Source organism: Oryctolagus cuniculus, chromosome 1 (genome assembly GCF_964237555.1).
Source record: "Oryctolagus cuniculus chromosome 1, mOryCun1.1, whole genome shotgun sequence".
Lineage (NCBI taxonomy): Eukaryota > Metazoa > Chordata > Mammalia > Lagomorpha > Leporidae > Oryctolagus > Oryctolagus cuniculus.
Genome location: NC_091432.1, coordinates 106,579,709 through 106,588,697, shown reverse-complemented (window position 1 = coordinate 106,588,697; position 8,989 = coordinate 106,579,709).

Below are 8,989 nucleotides of genomic sequence, written 5' to 3'. Positions count from 1 at the left end.
ACAACTTTTCTTGTTGAAGTAATATAATCTTTGCTGAGCATCTCAAATTAAAGTTATCTTTTCTGATGGTGGGGGCGGTGTGAGGCTACATGAGTGGGAGAGGTGTCACTAAACAGCCCACTTTCTACAATGTTCATTTTACTTAATGATTTGGGAGGGAGGGATAATTAAGGCTATCTCATTGGTAAATAGCTTTTAAAAATTTTGTTAAACTAAACTTCAGTGTTCCATGGGAGGAAGTGTAACATTTGTATGCATTTATAAAATAGAAGCCTGCCAATGGATTTTAACATTTTGTAGAGTCTTTTTAGCAATGTCTACAGCAAGCTGGAAATCCCTTCTTTGTCTTCATAGTTCTTTCATGGAAAAGTTTGATCTAGTCTCAGAGAGACACCCTTGAAGCACACTGATAGAAAACTGAGGATTTTTAGGTACTGGCAGCACCCTCATGGGAAAAACCATCCTAAGCTCATCAACATGAGTATCCAGTCTGGGGACAGTGGGAGAAGGGAACGAACATTTGTTCCAGGGCAGAACATTACCAACCCACTCCTGATATTTTCTTTCATTTGGGAGAATATTTAATAATTTTCTGTGAGAGAGCACCCAATCTGCACTGTGTCTTCCTGTACAAGAAGGTGTGCCTGGTCTAGCGCTGTCTGCATACGGTAGGCAAGCTTTCCTGATTCCAGGATTCAGGACAAAAAGACCACCTGCCTACAGATAAATACCACACTCTCCAGTTCCAGCTTTTTAAAATAAGTAATTGTGAATTTTAGGGGGTGGTTCTCTACAAGGACTAAATTTAGGTGTCACTTGAGTAGATAAGGAATACCTACAGAACTGGTGAAGCATTCCTCCTGGGGGTGTCTGGAGGGTGTTCCCAGAGGAGACCGCTGTGGGAGCCAGGAGACTACATGGGGAGCTCTGCCCTCAGTGTGGGTGGGCACCATCCAATCAGCTGGGGGCCCACATAGAGCAAGAAGGCAGAAGAAAGATGATCTCTCCCTCCCTCCCTCCCTCTCTCCCTTCCTTCTTTCCTTCCTTCCTTCCTTCCTTCCTTCCTTCCTTCCTTCCTTCCTTCCTTCCTTCCTTCCTTCCTCTCCCCCCCACAAAGTTGGAATCTCTTTCTTCTCCCACTCTTGGATTTCAGAATTCCAGCCTACCCAGCCTTTGGACTCCAGGACTTGCACCAGCTCCCTCCCAGGTTCTCAGGACTTTAGCCTGGGACCAGAGTTACACCAGCAGCTTTCCTTGTTCAAAGCTTTCTCTCTTGGACTGAACCATACCACCAGTATCCCAGGCTGAGGATGCAGGGTGAGGAGTGTCTATTCTAAGTGAACTATCATCTGGCAGAAATCCTATTGTGGGGCATCAAAACCTCCATAACTATGTAAGCCAATTCCCCTAATGGGTCTTCCCTCGTCTATCTACACAGTCAGCTCTCCATATCCATTATTCATAGGTTCTTTGGATGCTGCTTCAACCACGTACGTGCAGATTTCTTTCCTTGTCACAATTCCCTTAACCAATATAACTACTATTTGCATAGTATTGAGTTTTACATTGTATTGGGTTTTACACATAACCTAGAGATGATTTAAAGTATTTGTGAGGATGGCACAGGTTACACACAAATGCTGCAGGCACAATTTTATATAAGAGACTGAGCATTCATGGATGTTGTTATCTGTGGGGGATCCTGGAACTAATCCCCTTCAGATACTAAGAAGCAGCTTAGGTTCATCTATGTTGTTGCAAAAATAAAAATTCTTGCACTCCACTGTGTGTATGCACTGCATTTTAAAAATCCATTAATCTGTTGATGGACACTTAGATTCTTTCTATATCTTAGCTATTGTGACTAATGCTGCGATGAACATTAGCTTATTGATGTCAACTCCCTTGGATATATTTCCAATAACAGGGTTGCTGGGTTTGTGCACACATGTGCACCTGTGAGTGTATGTGTATATATACATGTGTGTGTGCGCATGCCTAATTACTTTTATCTTTCTGGAGAACCCTGATAGTCTTCATTTCCTTAGTATTTTCTAGTTTTTCAACTCATTCAGAACTCAGCCTGGAGAAGAGCAAATATTTAATAGAACGTCTTACAACTGAATAACTTCCTTAGTACTCTATATGTGCCAACAATTGCACTTGAACTCTTCATTTTCTTCCAGTTCTTATACACTTGGAGAGTTAGAAACCATTATCTCCATTATACAGAAAGAGGAAGACTTGGAAAAACAAAATAATTTTTTCGGGCTTACATTCTGTAGACCTGGGTCTAACCTGAGGAGAGGGGAGGTGTGCACACGGTGGCCCTTGGGCTAAGTCTGATCCGAGCTCTGTGGTTTTTTGGAACAAATATCTTTGGAACACAGCCATGCCCATTTGTTTATAAATTGACTGTGGCTGCTTTTGTCCCACAATCACAGAGCTGGAAAATTCTGACAGAGGTCTTATAATCCTCAAATCCTAAGGTATTTACTATCTGGCCCTTGACAGGAAAGGATTTCCAAGACCTAGTCTAAGCAGTCTAACCAATAATTGGATTGGAAAGAGTTAAAAAAAAGAGAATGGTCTACCAGTGAAAAGGTGATTGTAGTCATCAGGTGGGGTAGCGAAGTAGCAGCAGAGTATGGCCAAGGACAAGTTTCAGCAGGTGCCCAGGGGTGTGATGATCTAGACGGGTAGGGAGAAAAGTTAAATGAGGATGTAGCTGTCAGTTGAGTCATCCTTGTGATTTTAAACACACTCAGGATGAGGATGGTATTTGGGTTGGGGAGGAAGGTCATGAGTGCAATACCAAATTCTCCTACAAAGTAAAGGAAGAGTTGACAGACAGCAGAGAAGGGAAGGTGGAAATAGGTATTAGCAGAAGAGAATGTCCTCAAAAACAAAGGAAGTTCAAAGAAGAGGACCGAGATTGGATTGTATAAAAACAGTCCTGTTGATACTGTTGATAATAGCCTTGTTTCCCACTGGCTCCTTGCCTCAGGATGAAATAGCTGATCCCCATTCTCTGTCCCAGGCCATCATCGTTCATAATGGCCTGTCAGCCTACCTGTCCTTCTATGTCATCAGCAAATTTCTAGGCATTCAGATTTAAATTATTGCCAAAGGGAATGTATAGGAAGACCTTTGAGATTCCGTAATTTCCACATACCACTGCTATATATAACTTGTACATAAAATGTTTATATACTCATAACACGAGGGGAAAAAATAAAATGGTACCAAAATGTGCCTCCTGCACTGTTGGCTTGGACAGTATAGCATTAATGCAGTCCTCTGCTATGCATAAATCTCATAGTGGTCTGAACTTAAATTCTAACTTTTGGGGTTGTTCAGGTGTAGACAAAACATAAAAAGTTGAAGTAATTCATTGCAAGGGCTACTGTAGCATTTTGCAAAGGAAGTCACATGGAAACCTAGATACATTGTACCCCATGCTCTGTGTACAAAGGAAGCTGTCAGAAGATAGGGTCAGGAGAATTTTGCACATCTTTTTCAGATTTACAATGCTAATTATCATACTAATGGTTCAGCGGATACATGCAGAAAATGAACTTGTTCCACTTTGTATGACCAAGCATTTCCCACATTGATTTATCTAAAGAACTGTCTTGTCCTCCCCAACTGCCTACTAATAGCTTGTGGAATATACTTTGAAAGAGTCTAATGAACAGCACTCAAGCTGTTTTCCTTATCTTTTTCCTCACAGTTTGTCACAGAGAGGATATACTAGCTCTCTCTCTACAGCTCAGAAAAGGCTTCTTGCAAAGAAAACTTTTAAACAAGATTGTTTCTCATTAGTTAACTCATTAAAAACTATGGTCTTTATTGCAGTACTTTTCCTATTCTATATTTATTGCCTTCCAACCTCAATCCAAGTGGACTAATTTTTCCCATCTGCATCTACATGTGAAACATTCCACTATTAAAGCATGTATCTCACGTGACTGCAATTTTTAACAGCTTTATTTCTGCATACCGTGAAATTCACGTATTTTAAGTGCGCAATTCACTGGCTTTTAATGCATTTACCTAGTTGTGAAACCTTAGCAAAAGTCAATTTTGGAATATTCCCATCGTCCCTGCCAAAAAGGCCCTTACCCATATGTGGTCACTTATCATTCCCACCTCCGGTCTCAGCTAATCATTAATCTGCTTTCAGTCTTCAGACTTGCCCTGAACTTTTTAAAATACAAATGTATCAATTACAGAACTAAACCAGTCATATTAAGTAGAACAGATAAAAAAAAAACAACTAAGAGGGATAATGTATTAAGTTGTTCATTAACAGTCAGGGCTATGCTGATCAAGCCACCGAATGATGCACAGTTATTCTTAAGTGTTGAAAATTAACTGAAATGTGATCCCTGTTGAACATGGGAGTGGAAATGGGAGAGGGAAGAGATGTATAATTTGGGACATGCTCAGGCTGACTTGCCCCAAGTGGTGGAGTTGGAAGCATACCAGGGGATTCCAATTCAATCCCATCGAGGTGGCATGTACCAATGCCATCTCACTGTTCCAGGTGATCAATTTCAGTTCACAGTTGGTCATGGTGGAGGGACTGGGAGTCAAAGGGAGCACATAGACAAGTCTAGTACCTGCTAACGCTAACCGATGGAGTAAATAAAGGAGAGAGTGATCCAACATGGGAAGTGAGATACTCAGCAGACTCATAGAATGGCAGATGTCCTAAATAGCACTCTGGCCTCAGAATCAGCCCTAAAGGCATTCGGATCTGGCTGAAAAGCCCATGAGAGTATTTCAGGCATGGAAAGCCAAGACACTCTGGCAAAAAGATCTCTGTGAGTGAGAATCCAGTGGAAAGAACAGGTCATCAAAGAAGGAGGTACCTTTCTCTGAAGGGAGGAGAGAACTTCCACTCTGACTACAACCTTGTCTAAACAAGATAAGAGTCGGAGAACTCTGAGGGCTTCCATAGCCTTGGAAACTCATGACTGGAGCATAGGGAGATTACTGATGCCATAGACAGGAGTGTCAATTGGTAAAGTCAACAACAGGAGTCACTGTGCACTTACTCCTCATGTAGGATCTCTGTCCTTAATGTGCTGTGCATTGAGATTTAATGCTATAATGAGTACTCAAACAATATATTTCACTTTGTGTTTCTATGGGGGTGCAAACTGTTGAAATCCTTACTTAATGCATACTAAACTGATCCTCTGTAAAAAAAAAAGAAAGAAAGAAAGAAATTATCAATTCCCAACTTGACTCTCACTGGGATTAAACATGACAATAGGTCTGATCTGATTTCATCATCATTTAAAAAATCATCTATTATTTTTCACTTTATGTTTCTGCGTGGGAGCAAACTGTTAAAATCCTTACTTAATGTATACTAAGCTGATCTTCTGTATATTAAGATAATCAAAAATGAATCTTGATGTGAATGGAAGGGGAGAGGGAGTGGGAAAGGGGAGGGTTGTGGGTGCGAGGGACGGTATGGGGGGGAAGCCATTGTAATCCATGAGTCGTACTTTGGAAATTTATATTCATTAAATAAAAGTTTAAAAAAAAACATGCTACAGCCATATTGGAAAAAAAATAAAATAAAATAAAATAAAATAAAATAAAATACAAATGTAATCATTCAACACATGGCCTTTCAGGTTCTAGATTTTTTTTTCACTTAGTAGAATGTTTTTGAGATTTTATCCAGATAGTAGCATGCATCAGTATTTCATTTCTTTTTTTCTCCTGGGCAATGATCCCCTGTATGGGTACACACACTTCATTTCTCTGTTTAGCAGTAGGTAGACACTCAGGTTATGTCCACTTTTGAGTTTCTCTAAATCCTATTGCTGTGAACATTTATGTACATATGTTTTCATTTCCCTTGCATATATACCTGAAAATGGAATTACTGGGTTTGTGGTAACTCTATATTTAATCTTTTCCTAAAGAGGCATCACCATTTTACATGATCACTACCAGTGATTGAGGCTTTCAGTTTACCCACATCTTTTTGAAATTCCATATAGAAATGAGATCAGGCAGTATTTGTGTCTCTGTGCTTATTTCACGGGGGCTACTATCCTCTATGTTCATCCATTACACAAATTTCCTGCATCCCATTGTGCATATATCCCATTTTTAAAATCCATGCATCCACTGCGGGGCACTGAAGTTCTTCTCACATCCTAGCTATTGTGACTAATGGTGCAATGTACTTGTTAGTGCAGATATTTCTTTGCCCTACTGATTTCAATTCCTTTGGGTATATTCCTTTTAACAGCATTATTGTATTATAAAAATTTTTTAAATCACTGGTTTGTTTACATAGGTCTATTCTAATTTGCTGTTTCTCCTTTTGCTTCCACTTTGTGTGTTTCTAGAAATTTGTCTATTTCATGTCAATTAGCTAATCTGTTGGTAGGTAGTTGTTCAAAATATTCCCTTATAATCCTTTTTATTTCTCAAAGTGGATAGTGGATATGATTAACTTTACTCACTTTAGTACTTTGAGTTTTGTCTCCTAAACGTGGTCAGTCAAGCTTGTTTGTCCATTTGTTGTCTTTTCAAAAAGCTCTCTTTGGTTTCATTCATTTTCTCTACTGCTTTTCTAGTCTCTGGTTTATCAATTTCAACTCTGATCTTTGTATTTTAGTCCTTTTGCTTGCTTCAGGTTTGGATTGCTCTTCCTATCTCACTGATGCTAGGTGAAAAGTTAGGTTACTGATGTGAGATCGTCCTTTTCAGTGAGTATGCACATTTACAAATTTCCCCCTAAGCCATATTTTACTTTTGTCCAATAAGTTTTGGTATGTTATGCCTTTATTTTATTCCCCTCAAAGTATTTTTCGATTTCCCATATGATTTCTTCTTTGAAACACTTGTTATTTTGTTCTGTGCTGTTTAATTTTTCACATATTTGTGAATCTTCAAATTTATTTCCATTACTAATGGACAATTTCATTTCCTGTTATCGTAAATCACACTTTACATGATTTCAATGTTTTTTTATATATGAAGACTTGTCGATTGGTATTGCATATGGTCTATCTTGGAGAATATTCCATGTGTACTTTCAAATAATGTTTTCAGTTGTAGTTAGAGAGAATGGTCTGTAGACCTCTGTGAGGTCTGGTTGGTTATGATGTTGTAGTTTTATATTTCCTTGTTGAACTGCCTATTTTTCTAACTTTTGTTTAAAGTGGGATATTAAAGTCTCCAACTATTATTGGTGAATTTTCTATTTCTTTCTTCAATTCCATTATTTTTTCATATACTTGGGATCTCTCTGGTTAAATGCTTATACTTTTCTAACCGTTACATCTCCCTGATGTGTTGGTCATGTTATCAATGAAAAATGTCTCTGTCTCTGGTAATATTATGTGTTTTTTAAAGTTTATTTTGTGTAATATTAGAATATCAACTCCAGTCTTCTGATTGCTGTTTGAATAATGTGCTTTTTCCGCCTTTTTACTTGCAAAGCGTTTGTGTGTTTAAACGTAAAGTGTGACTCCTCTAGGCAGCACATAAATGGATCTTGACTTATTAACCAATTTGCCAATTTCTGCCTTTTGTTTGGATTGCTAACACATACATACTGAATGTTATTATTGAGATAATCAGTTTACTTTTTGTTTTCAATGTGCTCCCAGTATTTTTGTTTCTCTGTTCCTTCTTTATAGATTTCTTAATTCCTTTAATGGTATTTCCACTATTTTTTTAAATAATTTTACTGGGGCCATCATTGTGGTGCAGTGGGTTAAGCCACCATTTGGGATGCCAGTAATCCATATCAGAGTGCTGATTAATGTCCTGGTTGCTCCATTTCTGAACCAGCTCCCTGCTAATGTGCCAGGGAAAGCAGTAAATGATGCGTGGTGTGGGATTGCTCTGTGAAAAGTCTACTTTAGCATTACAAGAAACTGTTTTGCAGGGGGCCAGAGCCATGGCTCACTTGGTTAATCCTCCACCTGTGGCGCCAGCATCCCATATGGGTGCCAGGTTCTAGTCCCAGTTGCTCCTCTTCCAGTCCAGCTCTCTGCTGTGGCCCGGGAAGGCAGTGGAGGATGGCCCAGGTGGTTGGGCCCCTGAACCTGCTTGGGAGACCAGGAGGAAGCACCTGGCTCTTGGCTTCAGATCGGCAGTGGCCATCTGGGGAGTGAACCAATGGAAGGAAGATCTTTCTCTCGTTTTTCTCTCTCTCATTGTCTATAACTCTGTCAAGTAAATTAAAAAAAAGAAACTGTTTTGCAAAGTGTCCACACCACTGTTGCGTCTCACCAGCTGTGTGTGAGTGCTCACATCTTGTAAGTGTGTAGAAGTGCCTCATGGCCTCTGTTTTCACTTCCCTAATTACAGATGATGCTGAACATCCCTATCTATGCTCATCTGTGTTTCTTTTTTGGGGAAGTGTTTTAACTTTTGCCCATATTTTTATTTGCATTGTTTATTTTCTTATTATTGACTTTCAGTTTACTTTCTTAATATTTTATTACTATTTTTTCAGGAGACAAGTTCTTTATCATATATGTGATTTGTAAATATTTTCTCCCAGTCTGTGGCTGACAGAAAATACTGTAATTCATAGTAGTGTCTTTTAAAAAGCAGTAGCTTGAAGCAGGAGTTGTGGCACCATGGGTTAAGCTGCCACTTACGATGCCAGCATCTCATATCAGAGGGTTTCTTTGAGTCCTGCCTACCCTGCTTCTTATCCAACTTCCTGGGAAGACAGCAAATGACTGCCCAAGTACTCGGGCTCCCTGGAACAAACACAGGAGACTTGGTTTCAGTTCCAGGCTCTTGGCTATGGCCTGCCCAGCCCTAGCTGTTGCAGGCATTTGGGGAGTAAAAGTGGATAGAACATTTCTCTCTCTCTCTCTCTCTCTCTCTCTCTCTGTGTGTGTGTGTGTGTGTGTTCCCCCTCTGTCTTTCAAACAAATAAACATATCCTTTTTTAAAAAAAAGTCATTTCTAATTTTGTTGAAACTTTTAA